The 22,187-nt window shown below is 45.7% G+C and overlaps 1 protein-coding gene across 2 annotated transcripts in view; it reads right to left on the reverse strand.

The window, feature by feature from the left end:
- ARHGAP24 (Rho GTPase activating protein 24) overlaps positions 1–3,989 on the reverse strand; it is a 430,705-nt gene extending 426,716 nt beyond the window's left edge. The window contains exon 1 of one of the 2 annotated variants that reach the window (XM_081876822.1): positions 3,853–3,989. The gene's annotated coding sequence lies outside the window, so the exon portion shown is untranslated. Of the gene's footprint in view, positions 1–3,422; positions 3,441–3,852 lie in introns of those variants that run through there. The other variant, XM_081876824.1, reaches the window with a different exon arrangement.
- Positions 3,990–22,187: the final 18,198 nt, after the last annotated feature.

Consider the following 22,187-nt stretch of genomic DNA (forward strand, 5'->3'; position numbering starts at 1 on the left):
AGGGCTACAAAATGTACCTGTTTGGGGCAGCTTTTGAGGAAAGTCATAAGCATCTGCTTTGCATGCAGAATGTCCCAGTTTCAACCTGAAACTGGGAGATAAGCCTGCCAGAAAACCTGGAATGCCACCGCTGGTCGGAGTAGATAGATAGATGATAGATAGATAGATAGATAGATAGATAGATAGATAGATAGATAATAGATAGATAGATAGATAGATAGATAGATAGATAGATAGATAGATAATAGATAGATAGATAGATAGATGATAGATAGGTGATAGATGATAGATGATAGATAGATAGATAGATAGATAGATAGATAGATAGATAGATGATAGATAGATAGATAGATAGATAGATGATTGATAGATAGATAGATGATGATAGATGATAGATAGATAGATAGATAGATAGATAGATAGATAGATAGATAGATAGATGATTGATAGATAGATAGATGATGATAGATAGATGATAGATAGATAGATAGATAGATAGATAGATAGATAGATAGAGATAGAGAGATAGAGAGATATGATAGATAGATAGATTAGATAGATAGATAGATAGATAGATAGATGATAGATAGATAGATAGATAGATAGATAGATAGATAGATAGATGATAGATAGATAGATAGATAGATAGATAGATAGATAGATAGATGATAGATAGATAGATGATAGATAGATAGATAGATAGATAGATAGATAGATGATAGATAGATAGATAGATAGATAGATAGATAGATAGATAGATGATAGATAGATAGATAGATAGATAGATAGATAGATAGACAGATAATTTATTACGGTCAAAGACCAGCTCACATAACACAATAAAAACAGTGTTCATAAAGATAAAATATACAATCAGAGCAGATTGCAGCAATAGCTCATGAGTTAAAATTGAGATATATACATACACCCGTACAACTGAGATGTGGGCTACCATAAAAATTGACCCTGAGGTACCCCAAAGGGCGACTTCAGCTTTTCCCTAGTAAGCTATTTTATTCTAGAGGATGATCTGTGCCTACAAATCTGGGCGCAGAATCTGGCTAACAGCCAGGTCGTCTTGTGATCTTTGCCTAAGAGGAGAGAATTAAGTTTAGACTTAGATCAGAGTAAAAACTGAACTATAAATGGACCAATGGTACGTATAATCAGCTGCCTATGTTACTATGTAGCTATCCTTGGGTGGTTGTTGTTGTTGTTTAGTCATTTAGTCGTGTACGGCTCTTCGTGACCCCATGGACCAGAGCACGCCAGGCACTCCTGTCTTCCACTGCCTCCCACAGTTTGGTCAAAATCATGCTGGTAGCTTCGAGAACACTATCTAACCATCTCATCCTCTGTCGTCCCCTTCTCCTGGTGCCCTCCATCTTTCCCAACATGAGGGTCTTTTCCAGGGAGTCTTCTCTTCTCATGAGGTGGCCAAAGTATTGGAGTCTCAGCTTCAGGATCTGTCCTTCCAGTGAGCACTCAGGGCTGATTTCCTTCAGAATGGAGGGGCTTAAATAACTGAGAGAAGCTATGAACTATGCAGAGCAGGGCACCCTAGATAGACAGGTCATAGTGAAGAGTTTTGACCAAACGTGATCCACCTGGAGCAGGAACCAGCAAGCCACTCCAGTATCCCTGCCAAGAAAACTCCATGGACAAAGACAACAGGTGTATATCCTTGGGTACAGTGCACCATTTGTGGATACAGTGAGGCTATGAACTCAGAACAAAGTATGAAAAGGAAAAGAGAATTGCTGTTGCTTACAAGCCCATGTTTGTCTGGATACCCTGCAAAACCTGTTCTGCCACAGCTCTCTAGAAGCACTGCATCTATTCAAAACATTCAGAAACCACAAACCATAGAATTTTCGAGTTAGAAGAGTCTCAGGAAACCAAGCTTTAAAGTTCTGTGTCCGAGTGAGATAGGGGTTTTCTGGTTGTTGTTTTTTTGCCCTGGAGCTTTTGCCCTGCAAAAGGCCACTCCTTAATCAGAGCAAACATCAGTTTGGGTTTTCATCAAGAGAAGCATTTTTGTGGGGGAAATTCTGGAGGGGGAAAAAATGTAAGCAGAGGAAATGTAAGTGTAGATAAGCCCAAAGACAAGACAGACGGGATAAAAGATGCCTTATGTATCTTTTTAAATCAGGAACCACAAGCTGGCTTTAACTCCACCTAGTGGGAGCCCTGGGTCAGTCCCCAGGGATGACAGTCCTTTTTTGCTCAAGCTGTATGGAGTCACAATAAATATAGCAATATGCTTTCTCACTAGAACAAAGCTTATTTTTGTGGTGGATAGAAAGATAGAGAGTTGCCAGGTCTACCATGTTTAACTTTCATGACTGGTGCTTAAGAACGTCACAGCTCTCAAGAACTCTATGGATGCAGCTCTGAGACCAAAGTCCCTAATATTTCATATTTTGATGAGGCAACTCCACAGAGGAAACTAGAAGCACCTTCCCTCATTTCCAGAGCAGTCCATGGACATAATAGGTTACCCTCTTTTTCTTTTTCTTTTACCTTGACCTTGTCATTCAAAGGCCCTCCGTAAATATGCCCTCAACAAAATGAGTCTGTTGACCCCAAGCCCTCTTCCACCGCTTCTCAAATAGATTTCATATTACAGCCCCCACAGCTTGTAATTCAGACCAATTCCTTTCAGCCAGCAGCCTCTTTCAAGGAGAGAATTTTTTTTTTTTTTTTTTTTTGCCTCACTTAATATGGAAGCTTTATTACTTCTTTTATTTTTACAGGCTCCCTCTTCTACCCTCTTATTCCTGGGACCGGCCACCCCAATCTGTCCTGCCTTGAGAGTTTTCCCTGCCTGTCTCCCATGAACAACAAACAGTTTGAGCTGATTGAAAACAGCATGCAAAAATGCATGATGTAAGAAGAAATTGCTTTGCAAAAATATGTATTTTACACAAAATCTCATGCAAAGATGTGTTTATTAGGAAGAGGGGAAATCATGTGGTGGGAAGGAGGAGGCAAGTGTAGACCTGGAGACCTAGGAGTAAGGAGGGCTTCTTGTTTGCTGCACTTAAATGAAGTTGCTTATGTTTGAGTTTGCCTGAACTGCCTGGCATTCATTTCTAAGAAAGGCAGACTTGCAGGACAACAGCACAAGGAAGCTTCTGCATGTCTTTCTTTTGCTCTTGAATAAACTTTATGCCTTTGTTGTGGGGTTGTTTTGACAGCTGATTAGCAGGGACAACATTATTGTACACCCTATTGCAGGGGTCAGCAAACTTTTTCAGGAGGGGGCAGGTCCACAGTCCTTCAGACCTTGTGGGGGCCGGACCCACAGCCTCCCAAAAGCACCCCCCTGTGGCGTTTGCCCGTTCTTTTGGAAATGTCTGTATGGGGAGAGAGAAAGGGTTAATAGGTAGACCAATAGAAAAGCCAGAGGCGGAGCCTACCTGTTTATAAAAGGGCTTAGCCTGAGGTTAGTTAGTTTTAGTTGGTTGGTTGGTTGGTTGGTTGGTTGGTTGGTTGGTTGGTTGGTTGGTTGGGAAAGGCAGTTGGGAAAGCAGTTGACAGTCAGTTGGAAATAGAGAGACAGTTAGTGCAGTTGGTTCTTGCGTGAGGGGAGGTAGAAGAGTTAGAGACAGGATAAAAAAAGACTAATAAGGTAAAGAGTAACAACGCTTTGAATGCAGTTCAAGTTTATTTGTGTTTGCAATAAACTACACTCTTCTTTGTTAACTTAAGAACCTGACTGAGACTAAGTGATTTACTGGGGAGGACCTGGTTGGTGGCAGCGGATTAGCAGTGTACGGGTCCATAGTCCATGAGATGACCGGGGGCTCCGTGCGAACGCCACACACCTCTCCTGAAAGGCCTCCTCACCTATGCCACTCACGCAGCAGCTGCCAACGCTGTCTCATCTTCGGCAGTGTCGCCGCCCTCTGTCTTGGCGGGGCACAGAGCCCATGCCGCTGGCCTGGGTGGCGGAGGCAGCCTCCACGTTGCTGCCGCTTCCTTCCCACTTGGCCCCTTCCTCCCACTTGGCCACCTCAGTGGGAAGGAAGGGGCGGCACCCAGATGCCACTAGCCTGGGCAGCCTCTGTGATTCTGCTGCTTCCTCCTGCTCAGCTGCCTCAGCGGGAAGGAAGGGGCAGCACCCAGAGGTGTCCACGGCTTTTGATTGGTTGCAGGAGCTTCCTGTAGCCAATCAGAAGCCGTGCCAGCATCGCTGCCCACCCAGAGGCATCCACAGCTTTTGATTGGCTACAGTAGCTTCCTGCAGCCAATCAGAAGCCGTGCCGCGTCATGGAAGTCAGTCTCCGTGCAGCGAGGCCTCTGCACCGCGCCTGTTTAGCGCGGGGACTGACCGAGCGGGTGGCAGGGTCTGCAAGGTTCGCGGGGCGGATTAACAAGCCCAGTGGGCCTTATCTGGCCCGTAGGCATTAGTTTGACAACCTCTGCCCTATTGCAGTTCTTAAGATAAGTTTCTCCTTTGGACTCCTGACAAATGTTTTCCCATGGTCAAAGACAGAATTTCCTTGAGCGATACAGTGCCTTTCACATCCTTGTGGCCTGCTTTGTCAGTTTCATATCTACATCCAAAGGCTGGCAACAACCCCACCTTATCGGAGTCCCTTGCAGACAACTACAGTGCCTGGAAACAGACAGTCAGGTTGTGCATCCACAGCAGCGGCCAGGGAAAGAATGACTGCTGGGAGGAGCGCAGAGAGAGAAAATGTCATGACATATCTACATCAGCAAAACTGAATGCCTTCATCTGCCCCAGCTGCAACAAAACATGTCTCTGCCGTAACTTTCTCTACAACAGAGCTTTCCAAACTTTTCATGTTGGTGGCACACCTTTCAGACATGCATCATTTTGCGGCACAGTGATTCAGTTTTACTAGCAAGCCAGAGGTTAAACTTAACCCCTTTCCAGCCCCGGGAAGAGTGTTTGTGCAACACACCTACACACTGCAGCTAACACACTGTTGGAAAGCTCTGTTCTACAGCCATAAAATGTGCTGTGATTCTCCAGAGGTTTGGCTTTACCCCTGAAGGCACACTCTTCCATTGTCTCCCGAGACAGACAGATGCCAACAACAAACCACCATATTTTTAAACTCCATCAGTATGATTTTTATTGCTGCTTCACACTGGACAGAATTAGGCAGCCATAACCTTTTTAAGGGGGAAAAATTAAAAGAGTAAGTTGTGTAATTCCTAATCGTTTCACCACACCTGGGAGATCTGTTACAGCTAAAAGGCGGGCAATGTCCCTGTACAGCCTGTGTTTCTGACATGTCAACATCCAATTCTAGAGCCTTGTAAAGGCTACAGCAATCAGAGCAGGAGAAGGGGACATTCAAGAAGTGAATTCCCTCTTAGGCAAGGTGTGAGCAGTGTGGTTTTAACACTCAATCCCTCTCCCCAGGGAACGCCAGACTGTCGCTCTGTAAGGGGAATAGGAATCAGGAACAAGGATTCTTTGGCAGAAGCCATGATTGTTTAAAGTGGTTGATGTTGTTGTTGTTTAGTCATGTCCGACTCTTCGTGACCCCCTGGACCAGAGCACGCCAGGCACTCCTGTCTTCCACTGCCTCCCGCAGTTTGGTTAAACTCATGCTGGTAGCTTCGAGAACACTATCCAATCATCTCATCCTCTGTTGTCCCCTTCTCCTTGTGCCCTCCATCTTACCCAACATCAGGGTCTTTTCCAGGGAGTCTTCTCTTCTCATGAGGTGACCAAAGTATTGGAGCCTCAGCTTCAGGATCTGTCCTTCCAGTGAGCACTCAGGGCTGATTTCCTTAAGAATGGGGAGGTTTGATCTTCTTGCAGTCCATGGGACTCTCAAGAGTCTCCTCCAACACCATAATTCGAAAGCATCAATTCTTCGGCGATCAGCCTTCTTTATGGTCCAGCTCTGACTTCCATACATCACTACTGGGAAAACCATGGCTTTCACTATTCAGACCTTTGTTGGCAAGGTGATGTCTCTGTATGATACTGCTTTAAATGGGGTCATTGTTTTAGCTGGAGCTCTCTGTTGATCCAGACGGCAGAACTGGAACCAAAGTGTGGAAATGGCCAGGAAGCGGATTCGGGCAAACATTAGCAGAAACTTCCTAATGATGAAAGCTGCCTAACAATGGAACAGACTACCTTGGTCCTTCGCTGGAGGCGTTCAAGAATCTGTTGAGTTGCGGCAGTTGCATCCTGTGTAGCAGATCCTGCAGGGAGTTGGACTTGATCTCCAGAGCCCCTTCCAATCTTGCGTTTCTATGGCATTCCAAGGCAAGATTTGAGCACAAGGAGATCAAAGTCTTTTGGGGTGAATGATTTGTTTATCCCCCTTTCTTTTGCACTCCTTGGGAGTTCTTCTGGTGACATTTGCAACAAGCAACTTTGTCTAAACCCAGGTGATCTGACAGTCTCTGAAACGACAATGTGCGGTTTCATGAATATTCAAGAGATGTCACCGGTTTCATCTAGTGACGCAGAACACCTGCCATCTGATTTCTTTAAAATGACAATAAATTGCTCTTAAAAGAAATGAAGTTTCTTGATCCAGGATTGAATTAGCCTATATTTATTCTAAGGTGGCTAAACAAACTGCATTCACATTATCAGTGACCTTGAATAATTTGGGGCAGCCATTACGGTTGTCGTACAATACAGTCAGATGAATGGCTCCACGGGATCCCTTTAGGGCACACAGCTTTATTGCAGAGGGACCTGTATTAATAGTCTCATTTTATGCCTGTATTTCTTAAATAGTTTCTAAAGTTTGAGCATCCTCAAAATCCAACAAGGAGGAGCCTTACATTTGAGACTCTGGAATCCCCTCTCCACAGAGATGTGTTTAAGCATAATACTGTTGACATTTCCATCCCACCTTAAGGAACAGGCATGAGATTGTTGCGTGTCACATGTCTGTTTACATTCCAGCACAGTACGCTGGGAACTTCTGTTTGTGTATAGCTTTTGCTTTTGCTGTTCTCTCAGAGGCGACATGAGAGAGAGGCAACATGTTTCTTTGTCCTGATTTATGTTTAATAAATCTGTGGCCTTAGTATGACTTCACAAGCCTCACACCTATTCTGTGTGCGCAGTACATTCTGCTAATAGCGTGCCCTGGCTTCTCAAGTCCAGGTTGCTGATTTACATCAGAGCATGGGCCAATGGAAGGAGACAGCCCAGCTGGGGCTTATCAGCTGGCCTCCCGGCCCTCTGCATGTCAACAAATACTTGCTACATAGCTTTCATCCAGTGCTTAAGATGTACCTATTTACCTTGGCCTTTGACACCTGGCTCATTTCTAAACCCAGTTCAAGGTGCTCACATTGGTGCTGAAAGCATTAAACGACTTAGGCCCCAGGTATTTTAAAGACTGCTTCCTTCCCTACAGACCCTTTTGGGCGTTAAGATCAGCAGAGGAGTCCCTCTTGCTAGTTCCACAGTCACAGTCACCAGAAATTGGGGGTGGCTGGGGAGACGACATTCTCTGTGGCAGCCCCTAAGTTGTGGAATTCCTTCTCCACAGAGGTGCATCTGTCATCTTCATTATACAGTTTATTTCAAAGAATTGTAGAATTGGGATCACAAGGGTTATCAATCCAACCCCCCCCCCCCAGCAATGCAGGAATCTTTGGCCCAATGCGGGGCTCGAATCATGACCCTGAAATTAAGGGTCTCATGCTCTACCGACTGAGCTATCCCAGCATGTTGAAGATGCACCTCTTTGCCCTAGCTTTTGATGCTTGAGATTTATTCTCTTGATTGTAGTCTGCTTTAAAGTTGTATTTTAAAATACTGTGACCCATGCAGGGAACTTAGGATGAAGGGTAGGTAATCGTAGATCACAGGGTGGTTCACAACATAAAAATACAAAATGAGAACACAAGATACATAATAATACAGAAACAAACCAATAAGCCCCCTCCCACAAACACATTTTAAAGGCCATAGAATGTTTAATCATCTAAAGATCTAAAAAATCTATTATTATTTCATACTGCAGGCTGTACTTATGTAAGAGCAAGCAAACAATCTCTAAAAAGACAGTTCTCAGGACCTCACTAAAATTTCCAGGATTAGGCTATTTAAATGGGTATAAACTGAACTAAATTTGTTGAGTTGTGTGTATTTATAGCAAAGATGCACAAGAGTCCTGTCCTTTCAATCAGATGGTTTTACACACCAAAGCACAGAAGCAAAAGCTAGATCACCCAAACTGTACACAACGGAGCACTTTTTAATATTTATTTTTCTGGGGAGTTCAGTTGAGCTCAGTGGAGAACAGGCACCCCCCCCCCTACGAGTACAGAAATAGTCTGGAAAAGTTTCGGCGTTCAGTCAGCTGTTTCAGATAACAAGTGCTACCAGGATAGGAAAAGAACAGAGGAAGTTTTACAAGGCTCTCATTCAGCCCGTGTTTCAGGAGGGAGATGAGGCAAACGGATGTTCTGTATCGTTTATAGCCTGGGGCTGAAGAGGAATATGATTCTGCAAAGGGCGGGGAAGATTCATATGGGACGGAAGATAGAGGCATCTGAAAAAGCTGAGTGGTGATCTTTAACTCTCTGGACACTCAAGAGGACCCAGAAACATATTCAAGAGATAAGTTCGGCTGTTCATGGTTTCCCCCACTTCAGCTGATTATGCTTGAGGAGCAAGTGACATAAAATAATTGGAAGATTATTTACGTCTTGAACCACAGGGTACCTGGCAGCAAGTCCTGCTGGTGTACACAGTTCCACAAGCAGAGTCTGGCGGGCTTGCAGGTGCAAAGTCCAGTCAGTTCACCTCTGCGGCCAATCAAGGTGCCAGGGCACCTGAAGGTCAGTCCCACATATGCACAGTCCCAAAGAGCTCCGTGGGCCATCCAAGTCATGGTCCAACCAACGTGGGACATTGAGCAGACACAGCCCCTCAGCTCTGCTTTCCTTTTTTCCTTCACTGAGGGCAGCATCTGGGCTTGATGAGGCATATAGCCCTCACCTGTCCTGAGCCTACTCTGAGCTGCAGAATCGCACACCTCCTCCCAGAGCTAACAAGCCCCACCTGGGCAGCTGTGGACCCTTGCCTGCCTCAGCCTTCTAGAGCAGGGGTCAGCAAACTTTATCAGCAGGGGGCTGGTCCACTGTCCCTCAGACCTTGTGGGGGGCTGGACTATATTTTGGAAAAAAAATATGAATGAATTCCTATGCTCCACAATTAACCCAGAGATGCATTTGAATTAAAAGAACACATTCTACTCATGTAAAAACACCAGGCAGGCCCCACAAATAACCCAGAGATGCATTTTAAATAAAAGGACACATTCTACTCATGTAAGAACACACTGATTCCTGGACCATCCACAGGCCGGATTTAGAAGGCAATTGGGCCAGATCCAGCCCCCGGGCCTTAATTTGCCTACCCATGTCCTAGAGCACGGGTGTCAAACACAAGGACCGCGGGCCGAATCCGGCCCGCCAGACCTCATCATGTGGCCCGTGTAGCCGCCAGCCCGGCCTACCCGCTTCGCCCTGTGAGCCAGCGCGCTGTGGGCGGGGATGGGGGGCTGGAAGGCGGGTGGTGGAGAAAGCGAAGGCGCTCCCTTCCCGCGCCATTACTCGGCCGGCCTGAGAGAACATTTCTGAGGTGGCGGCTGCCTTCGTCCAGGGTCAGGGGGCCATGGCGGGACTTTGCCCTCCAGGCGGCCTGGAGCACCTGGAGCTGGGGCGGCTGCGGGACCCGCCAGGCAGCAGCGGCAGCGGCGTTGTCAGCGCTTCTTCTCCTTCTCCTCCTCCTTCGTCTTGCTCGCCGTTGCCGCCACTCTCGTCTTGCTCGAGGCAGGCCTGGAGCTGGGACAACCTGGGCTTCGAGCCCGAGGAGGAGGTGGGCGAAGCGGCCAGGGCGGCTGGCGGGAGCGCGGCGGTGGCGGCGGGGCCCGTGCTGCAGATGGGCGTGGTGGAGTGGGGCTGAGGAGGGGCACCTTCGCCCTCGGAGCCCAACGCCCGGGAGGGCCTGCGGAGAACGGGAGGCAGCGGAGGCACAGGCGGCGCGGTGAAAAGGAGGAAGGCAGAGGGGAAGGCGAAGGCCAGCAGCCTTGCTCCGCCGGAGGTGCCCCGACGCCGACTCCACATTACCCTCACGAGGAGACGGGTGAGGAGGTTGCCGAGCAGCCGCCGCCGCCTCGCCTGGGCCAAAGGGATGGCGCACCGCCTGCAAGGTGAGTCGCCGCCCGGCCGGGCCCTTCTGTTGCCCTTCCCAGCTCGCATCTCTCCTGTTTCACCTTATTACTTTTATGTTTCTCGCGAATCTTCTGCTCTGAAGACAGGTGCAAATTATCCGTTCAGCTCCTCTGCAATCTTCTTTTCCACCTTTAGCACACCTTTGATTCCCTTGTTGGCCAAAGGCTCTACCATAGACATGTCCAAAGTCCGTTTTGGGGGCCTAATCTGGCCCCTTCGGCAGTTTATGGGGTAAAATCCTCAAAAAAACCCTCAACAACTTCAACCCTAAAAAAAAAAAAGCTCAACAATTTCAATCCTAAAAAAAGTGCAACAACTTTGGTTGGCCCTCATGGCCCTTCTCTTCATCAAATCTGGCCCTCCTTGAAAAAAGTTTGGGCACCACTGTCCTAGAGTATACCTCACACTGCTCCCTACACCTCAGGGCCTGCCGTGTTCATGGAGACGGGGGGCCTTCTGGGGTCAGGGATGGGTCCTGCTGCTCTGGTTCCTGTGCACTGACCCAAATCCCCTCACCATCCTCCGTTGCCCCATATTTTCTACACCAGCCTTCTCCATCCCCAGCTTGCCCCATTGTGTCTCAGTCACAGCTATACCCCTTGCTGGGTTCCTCTTCCTCCTCCCTGCCAGTTCATGACACTTATTACCCTCCTGTACACTTAGCTGTCCTGCTGCAGAGAATATAAAAGGGGAGCCAGTTCTAAGCATGTGCTTGTTCAGTCTCCTAGCCCAGCCTTTCTCAACCTGTGGGTCCCCAGATGCTGTTGAACTACAACTCCCATCACCCCTAGCAAGCAAGGCCAGAGCTCAGGGATGATGGGAGTTGTAGTCCAACAACATCTGGGAACCCACAGGTTGAGAACCACTGTTAGCCTCTTCTTTAAGTGGGTGCAGCACCCCTAAGAACTTTTGTTAATCCAATCGACACATGCAGGGGGATCATTTTATGATGCCCTTCCTGGGCTGCAGGCAGATGCACTTTCTGTGGGCCATGTGTCCTACCTTGCAGAGGACAGCTCTACTTGAGGGATCCTCTGTTTGAAGGGGAGCTCAAACCAAGCAAGCCTGAACCAAGTGGGATCAAATGTATTGTGCATCAATAATAATAATATTTATTCATTCATTCATTCATACCCCACCCATCTGGCTGGGTTTCCCCAGCCGCTCTGGGCGGCTCCCAACAGAATTAAAAGCACAATAAAACATCAAACATTTAAAAACTTCCCTAAACAGGGCTGCCTTCAGATGTCTTCTATAAGTCATATAGTTGTTTATTTCCTTGACATCCACAGGGAGGGCTCTACTACTGAGAAGTCCCTCTGCCTGGTTTCCTGTAACTTTGCTTCTCTCAGTGAGGGAACCAGCAGAAGACCTTTGGAGCCGGACCTCAGTGTCTGGGTAGAACGATGGGGGTGGAGATGCTCCTTCAGGTATACTGGGCCGAGGCCATTTAGGGCTTTAAAGGTCAGCACCAACACTTTGAATTGTGCTCGGAAATGTACTGGGAGCCAATGTAGATCAACTGCTTCATAGGTGAGGGTTAAATCCTGCTTGTTTTGGCTATGCCAGTAAGTTCCTCAGTTGAAGTGGCTGATTTGCCCCCAAACCCTGAAGAAAGAAGGATTGAAACAAACAAATGTATTGGCTTGATGCATAGGGGAGTTCAACCCTGCTCGTTTCGGGCATATTGGACAGTTCCTGCTGGGAATAAATAAATATTACATCTGACACTCAACAGCCTTTCTCGGCCAAGGACGAAAAGTAAGGGCCCTGAAGAACAAGCCACTCTTTCACCAGTCACAAGTATTGACAAAGTGATGTTAAGAGGCGTGCAGTATTATGCCTGTCTTATTCCCTCTAGTTTACAGGAATCACTTGTGCTTCCAAAGCGGTCAATCAAGAAACTTCCATGAATGCTAAGTCTGATTTCATTTTCTCTAACATTTTCATAAAGTAGACCATCACAAGGGGCCCTTTCCACAATATCCGTAGACAAGGAACATTGAGTTTACTATAATAACACTACTTGTGACCTTCATGATGAAGTGTGTGTCACCACTTCCATTATTATAACCCCCATTTTTCAGAGGTTAATAACTTTGATGTAAAAATCTGCAGCTGTCTGAAGCTACACATAAAATCTCACATATATTCCCCTCCCTGCTTTCAGGTGCAGGTGGTTGTGAATAAAGACATCTACCCACCACTGTGCTGATGCTGGACATTTAAGGGGGGGTGCCATTAAGGGAAAGCTGTAAGGGCCACCCCACAAAATCTCTTGTTTCAGGCATCAGGCGATCATTCTTCATGAACACAACTCTAGAAAGCTCACTAGCTCATCACACAGAAAAGAAGGAGGTCCCCGGCCAGTGTGGGGTAGTTGTTTGATGATCAGGCTAGGACTAGGGAAGCCAGGGTTCAAATCCCCACTCAGCCATGAAGCTCACTTGGGCCAGTCACTCGCTCTCAGTCTAACCTACCTCACAGGGATGTTGTGGTAATAAAAGGAATAATAATAATAATAATAATAATAATAATAATAATAATAATAATTTATTATTTGTACCCCACCCATCTGGCTGGGTTTCCCCAGCCACTGTGGGCGGGTTCCAACAAAGATTAAAAATACATTAAAATGTCACACATTAAAAACTTCCCTGAACAGGGCTGTCTTCAGGTGTCTTCTAAATGTCAGGTAGTTGTTTATCTCTTTGACATCTGATGGGAGGGCCTTCCACAGGGTGGGAGCCACTACCAAGAAGGCCCTCTGCCTGGTTCCCTGTCAGCTCATTTCTTGCAGTGCGGGAACCAGTAGATGACCCTCAGATAAGGACCTCAGTGTCCGGGCAGAACAATGAGGGTGGAGACACTCCTTCAGGTATACTGGGCCAAGGCCATTTAGGGTTTTCAAGGTCAACACCAACACTTTGAATTGTGCTTGGAAATGTACTGGGAAGGGGGTGAGAACTATTTTCCTGCCACATGAAGTTGGGCCAAAGATAGCATGTACCCCTAAGACCACAAGTTGTCAATTTGTGCCATATATCAGGAATGGGGAACCTGGTGTTGTTAGACTACAGTTCCCATCGGCCCTAGCTAGTATGGCCAATGTCAGGGAGTTGTAGTCCAGCAATATCAGGAATATCTTGAGAATCCCATGGACTGCAAGAAGATCAAACCTATCCGTTCTGAAGGAAATCAGCCCTTGGTGCTCACTGGAAGGACAGATCCTGAAGTTGAGGCTCCAGTACTTTGGCCACCTCATGAGAAGAGAAGACTCCCTGGAAAAGACCCTGATGTTGGGGAAGATGGAGGGCACAAGGAGAAGGGGACGACAGAGGACGAGATGGTTGGACAGTGTTCTCGAAGCTACCAGCATGAGTTTGACCAAACTGCGGGAGGCAGTGGAAGATAGGAGTGCCTGGCGTGCTCTGGTCCATGGGGTCACAAAGAGTTGGACACGACTAAACGATGAAACAACAAACAACAAATATTAGGAAGACTGCAGGTGTGCCATCCCACCTTAGACAAACAGGGCATTTTGTACTGGCTCTGTTCACTCAGCTCCACGCCTAGTTGCTAAAAGGTTTTGTTTCAAAGGTTGTGTGATCGCCAGGCTGAATGTCTGAAGGAACACTCTGCCTCCCTTTCTGCTTTTTGGGGTGTTTTGGTTTTAGCAGAAGTTAAGTTTATAAAATTCCAGAACATCATTTTACACCCATGTTAGTATGTTGCATTGATTGTACAGCTTGGGATTCGCGGATGAATTGACAAACAATTTAAAGCTGCCTCTTCCTATTGTGTCTTAGAGTTATGAAATTGCTTTTATTATATTTGACCCAATTTATTGGATTGGTTTCATACATTTATTGATGTGCACACACACACACACACCCCTGGGGCCTTAACAGCAAAGGGCAGTAAATAAACCAATGAAGGAACAAACAAATAAATAAATATGAAATTGACAAGATGCAAAATATATGTGCATGAATTCCTAAAACCTACTGACTGACTGAGCTTATTTCCAATTTCCTAAATAAACACACAGAGGAGTGAGGGTGGTGAATGTCACTTCTGGATTCTCAGTTTCTCATTTTTCCAATCTTAAATTCAGTTTTCCACATCAATTGGTATTTATGATTTTTATGTCTTAGTGAAAATTCAACAGCATTTTAGTATGAATTTCTGCTAATACACGTATGTTTGTATGAAAGTTTGCCCAATATATACAGTTTTGCAAAGCAATTTCACCTAAAATTTCATTTTGTATGGTTTTTTCACTTATACATGCATTTTTGTACACGTTATTTGCCTGGAGAACTGCACTGCAAAATTTGGGGAAGTGCAAATTTTCAAGGCTGGCTGTGTTTGGGGCCTCATATTACTTCAGGAAGATTGAATTAGGTGGGTTCACCTTTAAATGGTAACCAAATTGAAATTCATCTCCATTCCTACATAGGAATGCACAGGCCCTTAATTGTATTTTTAATTCTCCCCAAACCCTGCCATTGCCATCAAACTCTGCAGCACAAAAGAAGTAAATTAAACAGACTTACCCCAGCAATTCTCCCACCAGTATTTTTTTTTTTCCAGAAGTTTGGCTGGGATGCCAAATTCATATCCGTCAACAGCGGAAAGTCCCACACCTGGAAAAGACATAAGGCTGTTTGAGTAGCTGGAAGGAAACTGGTCTCCTTGCCATATTAAATTCCATATCTTCAGGGCTGGAACCAGCCATGACATGTCAAGTTTATTTAAGTCCCCAAAGAAAATTAAGCAGCCATGTTGGAGAGTGAGATTAAAGGAAATCTCTGTTACGGAGCTTAAGCTGGATTCAATTAAAAAAAAAAACAAGGAAAGAGAACAAATTTATCTTTTCATGTTCTTTGACAATAGAACTGCTTGGATTAATTAGACTTAAATGCGGTCTGGCATGGATTTGGTCAAGAGATAATGCTGAACAGGCTTTGAATCTCACAACTTTATTCAAAGGTCAATCCCACCTATTTTGCTGGGATTTACTTGCAGGGAGGGACGCGGGGGGCGCTGTGGGTTAAACCACAGAGCCTACGACTTGCCGATCAGAAGGTCAGTGGTTCGAATCCCCGTGATGGGGTGAGTTCCTGTTGCTCGGTCCCTGCTCCTGCCCACCTAGCAGTTTGAAAGCACGTCAAAGTGCAAGTAGATAAATAGGTACCGCTCCAGCGGGAAGGTAAACGGTGTTTCCGTGTGCTGCTCTGGTTCGCCAGAAGCGGTTTAGTCATGCTGGGCACAACCCAGAAGCTGTACGCCGGCTCCCTCGGCCAGTAGAGCGAGATGAGCGCTGCAACCCCAGAGTCGGTCACGACTGGACCTAATGGTCAGGGGTCCCTTTACCCTTTACCTTACTTCCAGGGAAGTGTGAATACTGGTGCCAACTTTTCTGGTGGCTGTTTACAGAGGCTTGTAAGATGCAATAACAAGCAGGCAAAGCTTTGGAGCACGGATAGAAAGAAAAAATACCACCTGCTAATCACACCAGATCAATCCGTCGTTAAGAGCACAGCTGCAGGGTTGGTGGAAAATTTGGCAGCCTTAGTTAACAGTGCTGCATTAAGCCAGGCATAGGCAAACTCAGCCCTCCAGATGTTTTGGGACTACAATTCCCAGCATCCCTGACCACTGGTCCTGTTATCTAGGGATCATGGGAGTTGTAGTCCCAAAACACCTGGAGGGCCGAGTTTGCCTATGCCTGTATTAAGCTCTTATTTGCAATAACCCTCTGGGGTGTGGTCTGGCATCCTGTGACTTATGTAAGTCTATCCCTGGTTGTTAAGCTTCCATATTTAGGGGGCACTATTCATTTGACTCCTGGAAGCTCTTGACTGCCAACTGACCACTGGGAACTAGCTGTCGTAGGTCCATCCGAATCCCATTGCTAAGCAAGCAGGAGTTAGGAAGCACACTTGCCTAAGAGCAGGATCCAAATGCAAAGTCAGATAGTCAGGGAATCCAGATGATCACAGAGCCAAGATGGAAAGCAGCCAGGTAGAGGTAGGAACCACCATCATTGTTTCCTGCATCTGACTGCTGCTGAGAGCTCTGTTTTAGAAGCCCAGAGCCAGCTGGTTCTCATCAATGCCAGCTGGTTCTCATCTTGCTCTTTGCTCTGTGGCCTTGAAAGCTGATCAGTTGCAGGTGGAGTCACTTCACCTTCTTCCCCCTTCAGGCTGCTGCTCAGCAGGCAAAGCTAACTCCTGTTATAAGAATTTTAAGGTCAAAGTGGGAAACCTCCCCATTGTCTCTTTCCTCGCGAATTCTGTCTTAAGGGCACATTCAAGATATGAACAGGGTGTGAACCTGTGACCTAGATTCAGGAATTAAGTAGTTATAATAACAAAAGAGTGGCCAAAACCCAGATAATACAATCAGGTAACTTGCCAGCCAGGAGATAAACAACGCACTCAGATTTCTGTTGTAGACCGCTTTTTCTGTGATGTATGTATAATGTTTCTGGGGGTAGTCTTGGACTCCAGGGCAGGCAATTTAAAATAAGGGTGGGCACCCTGTTGCAACAGTTAATAAAAAAATCAGGCTTACTAGCTGCTTTGCTTCTCAATATTCTCTGGTTGGTCTCTGTTATTTTCTCCTACCGATGGAGAACCTGCAAAGGACTCTATATGGGCTCTTGGGTACCCCATAAGGGAAAAGGAGCAGGTTTTTTTACTTATATCACTCCCTGACCCAGGACACTAGCCTGGTCCTGCATCTTTAACAGCAGATGGATCTGCATAAATCAGCAGGAGGAGCTTTTCAGAGCAAGGAAAGCAACGTGGTGATGTGCTGAGATCTTGCGATCATGCTGCTTCAAGAAGCAAGGACCAGAAACCAATGTTGGAAACCTTACACAAAGGGGTAGCTAAGGTGGGGCCCTCCTGTTGGGCTCCAACTCCCATCAGCCTCAGCCAGCATGGCCAGTGGTCAGGCATGATGGGAGTTGTAGTCCGACAGGATCCGGAAGTTAACTGTGTTGGTTAGCCCTGCCCACACATCCTGGCCACCCTTCGAGCTTGCAGAGGTGTTTGGCTGGCCCCTCTTAGGAGACAAAACGCTTGAGCAGATGAGCAAGGCAAGTCTTACCGTCTCAGCCACTGTTGAGCTGCTAGCAACTTTGCAATATTGATCTAACAGAACAGCTAGATTTAAAAAGTAGGGGTGGGAGAGAGAATTTATTATCTCCAGACCCATGTAGGCTTTCTCTGAACTAAATGATCTGCATTATGATCAATAATCCTCTGAAGTGGAGTTTTTGCCAGTTACGGGGGGGGGGGGCGGGGGGGATGAAAGTTCCCCTTGAAAAAGAAAAAGGCGAGGCTTAAAGGCAGAGCAGCAGCTGAGAAGGGCAGCCAAAGGTAAGGGGAGCAAGGCCCCTGAGCCAATATGCAGAGGTCTGCTGAAGCATCACACAAAGGCTTTGCACATCAATAGGAGCCCCTTTTGTTTTAATTGCTTTCCAGCTTTTTCAGGCTCTCACTTTATCTGAGCTCTAGGCTGCCTAAACAGCTCCTGGGGAATATTAAAACAGACACAGCTGCCCAAGTCGCAGCAATTATCTGGGTGGGGGAAGAAAAATTCACTGTGGCATGATGGCCCTGTCACTTAATTTGGGGTGGTATATCTTTTTTATAGGGATACAGGTGGCGCTGTGGGTTAAACCACAGAGCCTAGGAATTGCCGATCAGAAGGTCGGCAGTTCAAATCCCCGCGACGGGGTGAGCTCCTGTTGTTCAGTCCCTGCTCCTGCCAACCTAGCAGTTCAAAAGCACGTCAAAGTGCAAGTAGATAAATAGGTACCGCTCTGGCGGGAAGGTCAACGGCGTTTCCGTGCACTGCTCTGGTTCGCCAGAAGCGGCTTAGTCATGCTGGCCTCATGACCCGGAAGCCGTACACCAGCTCCCTTGGCCAATAAAGCAAGATGAGCGCCGCAACCCCAGAGTCGGTCCTGACTGGACCAAATGGTCAGGGGTCCCTTTACCTTTACCTTATCTTTTTTACAGATTATTCCCCAGGTAGCATTACCTTCTGGGGAGCAACATGCAAGACATTGCTATTGGTTTCGCTATGACTGTGAATAACCATAGTTACAGGTAGGTAGCCGTTTTGGCCTGCCATAGTCGAAACAAAACAAATTTAATTTAATTTAATTTAAAACTTCCTTCCAGTAGCACCTTAGAAACCAACTAAGTTAGCTATTTGGATGAGCTTTCGTGTGCATGTACCTTTGAGAATGGTCTAATGCAGTCTTCCTCAACCTCTTGCCCTCCAAATGTTTGGGGTTACAGCTGCCATCAGCCCCAGCTATCAGAGCCATTGTAGTCCAAAACATTCAGAGGGCACCAAGTTGGTGAATGCTGGCACAGCAGCTTAATTTTTGAGGAAGAAAACTGCTGCTTCATATTTCACTTCTCAGCTATGAGCTCACTTCAACTCCTTCCAAGGAGACCTTCATAGATTCACTGAATACAGAGAGGAGGGAACAGAACTGTTCCTCTTGAAGGCTGTAAGCGGGGGTGGGGAGGTATAAAAGGAGAATTCCTGGATGCCAAGTTCCAAGTTTGGGGCAAGGACTCCTTGGTGGGTGTTATGTACTGAGTTGAATAGGATCCAAAATGCAGCAGTCTGATTGGTCCTAGAACAATAGGATTTAGAATTCAGCAGTATGATTGGTCTGCAGGAGCCACCCAATCCATCTCCAGATGGAAGTGAATCCACAACCTGATTGGCCTACAGGAGAATTCCGGAATTAGCCAATCATGTGCAGCCCATTGTGTAAATAGTGTATATAAAGCAGATACTTTGAGGGAACTTTCATTCCTCCTCCCACTATGAGCTGAATAAGGAGCATGAAATCCACTCACGAGTATATTTCAGCGAGAGAACCCCAGCGGAGATTTCAAATCACGAAACATGCAGCAAAGTACGGTAAGTGTGGAAATGCCTCTGGGAGCAATGCTAATTTAGCAATGCTAAAGAGGTGCTGGGACTGAGTTCCTGTGAGTTCCCCCTGTAAGAAACAAAAAAGCCCTGTCTGTGAGGTATATCATGTGGGCATGTTACACGATGTCTTCTTTCTCATCAGAAATTGTTGCTCGCATTAACTTTGCCTCAGAAAAACCCTTGATATCTGCGGGTGCTCACACATTTTTGTATCATAATTTTTTGGAAGGGAGTAACAGGTGGACAACGAAAGTGGATCTTGCTAGTTTTTATGGTGACAAAGAGACTTAGACTTCACGTCTGGAAGAATAAACATCCCCCATTCATTCCTCAACGGCCTGCAGACCTCATTTCTCTTTCTACATTTGACTGTGTATCTTATAATTGTCAGTCTTGTTGGAGATTTGTTTGGACATAGGCGCTGCTTATATTAATATATATGTTAGAATTGATGGATTATTCTTTTTGATGTGAGCTGACATTGTTTTTTTTGTTTTTTGTTTTTTGTTTTGCAAAATTAAGAATCCACATAGAATTTTGGGGATTTGGGGAAATGTGGGAAGACTTTGAAGAGAATATGTGATCAACCCAATCCCAGTACAAAAATTAGGAATACCCTGTTTGTCTTGCTGTAAAGAACACTGGTGAGAAAAGGGAAATTCCATTCCACAGGCCTCTCAGTTATGCAGTCTGAAACATTTGGGCATGTGCAAAGCACACAGCACTGTCTAGCACTAAAACACACTAGCTCAGAACACAGGAGGAATCCAATATTCATCTTAATCAGATGGAGATGATAAAAGCGCCTCTAGGTCAAAGTTCCAGCTACTTTAAGAGCCTGATCTGTACAGCAGATACCACTGTTTGTTGTAGGTTGAGTCAGAAGACAGCGAGAGACTCTGCAATGCCAACCTAGTACCCACCCACAAGACGCTTTGGACCAGCTGATGGGAGTTGTTACGCAAAGCAATTTGGACGGTGCCAGGTAGACAAAGAGTGCCCTAAAGCAGGCTTCCTCAGCCTCGGCCCTCCAGATGTTTTGGGCCTACAACTCCCATGATCCCTAGCTATAGCAGGACCAGTGGTCAGGGATGCTGGGAATTGTAGTCTCAAAACAGCTGGAGGGCCGAGGTTGAGGAAGCCTGTCCTAAGGTGTAAAGATCAAGGACTCAAGACTCAAGAATGGCCAGAGTTTCCATACCAAACCTTTAAATATGAAGACTTCTTGTGTGTGGTGTAATGCAGCTGGTAGATTCTGGATCATACAGTGAAATGGGAAACAAAGTTAATCTTATCCAAGACTTCACTGTTGCAGCCGCTCTATGGTTATTCCTTCTGCTTATTTTCAAAACTAAACATTTTAATCCATTTTTTTCTATCCGTGAGCTCTGTATGGTTAATGTTATTAGCCACTCCTGAGGAGGGGGTGTTGTTGTAGGTTATACGCTGAAACAACAACAACAATATTCAAAGTGACTGAAATTATAAAATAATTTAATTTTTTAAAAATTGACATCTGGCTACCCTATAGGACTCACCTTAGGGAGCCCAGATGCAAAGAAAAAGGCCGCTTCTGTGTCTTTAACTCTTTGGCAGCTACAGCTTTCCCACCACAAATTATTGCCAACTTTTTTTATTGGTCCCAAACTTCTGCTGTTAACATGTGCACAGGAGCAGCCCGGTTTTTAAAAGTTGGCAACCCTCGCTGCTGCAATTGTAGGAGATGTTTCTGGCTGGGGCTTTTGTGTTTGTTTGTTTTCTGTGTAGATCCAGATTCGTCATCTGATCATGGCTTTAGGGTTGCTTGCCTGTCAGCGACTTGAGCTGGGTGGTATAAAAATGTTTGATACATATCAGGTTCCCCCTTCTCTTTCTTTGACTCACTTTGCCACATTCCACTAATTATGATGCGTTTATCAAAGCTGTGCAATGTCTGTCACACATTTTTGACAGATGACTGCACTAATCTCCTGTTCATATTTTTAGGATTAAGCCAGCATGAATGAGGCCTAGGGCACCGGGGACAGAATTTGCTGGGGTTTTGCTAAAAGGCACAGAGGCCTGAAAATTAACCGTTTATCTCCCTGAAACCTTATTTCCTTGTATGTTCAACAGGCATCATAATCATTCCAAACCTCTTTTAAGCCATGCACCAAAGCCTATTCTAAACATATGTTGAAATCAGACTTACCTGTCAAAATAAATAAATAAATAAAATAAAAAAATTGTCCAGTAGCACCTTAGAGACCAACTAAGTTTGTTCTGGGTATAAGCTTTTGTGTGCATGCACACTTCTTCAGATACACTGAAAAAGAAGTCACGTGACCCTTATATAGAGAGGGAGGATGGGGTGAGGTTTTTCTTTAGCTAAAGCTATTTTTGTTCATCTGCATACTATCCCTTGCTTTCTCCTGTAGGACTAATTGCAGTCGTTAACAGTCATCAACAGGTTTACCATACCCATTGAGCCAATCACCCATCTCCTACCACCCTTCTGAGAAAAAACCCACCCCACCCTCCCTCTATATATAAGGGGCTGGTGACTTCTGTTTCACTGTATCTGAAGAAGTGTGCATGCACACGAAAGCTTATACCTAACTAAGAACAAACTTAGTCTCTAAGGTGCTACTGGACAATTTTCTTATTTTTTATTTATTTATTTCGACTACGTTAGACCAACACTGAATACCTACCTGAATCTAGACTTAACTGTGTCACACTTGCAAGCTGTCCCATTTGCAAGCTGTGCTCTACAGATCAGGAACCAGTTCTGAAGTTCCATGCTGTGTTTCAGCAAACCACAATGAGGTGGGTCCGCTTATGCACCTTTTTTAATCTATAGTAGACCCTGAAACCACTCCCTTATTTTTGCCCTGCTTCCCCATCATATCAGAAACCATGGTTTGAAATGGATTTGCAACCTTCCATTCCCAGGGGAGTCCCTGGTGTTAGTGACTGCAATGACTGATCCATCACTTCTTCCTGAAGTATATAGAGGA

The sequence above is a fragment of the Podarcis erhardii genome (genome assembly GCF_964252035.2).
Source record: "Podarcis erhardii genome assembly, chromosome: 9".
NCBI lineage: Eukaryota > Metazoa > Chordata > Lepidosauria > Squamata > Lacertidae > Podarcis > Podarcis erhardii.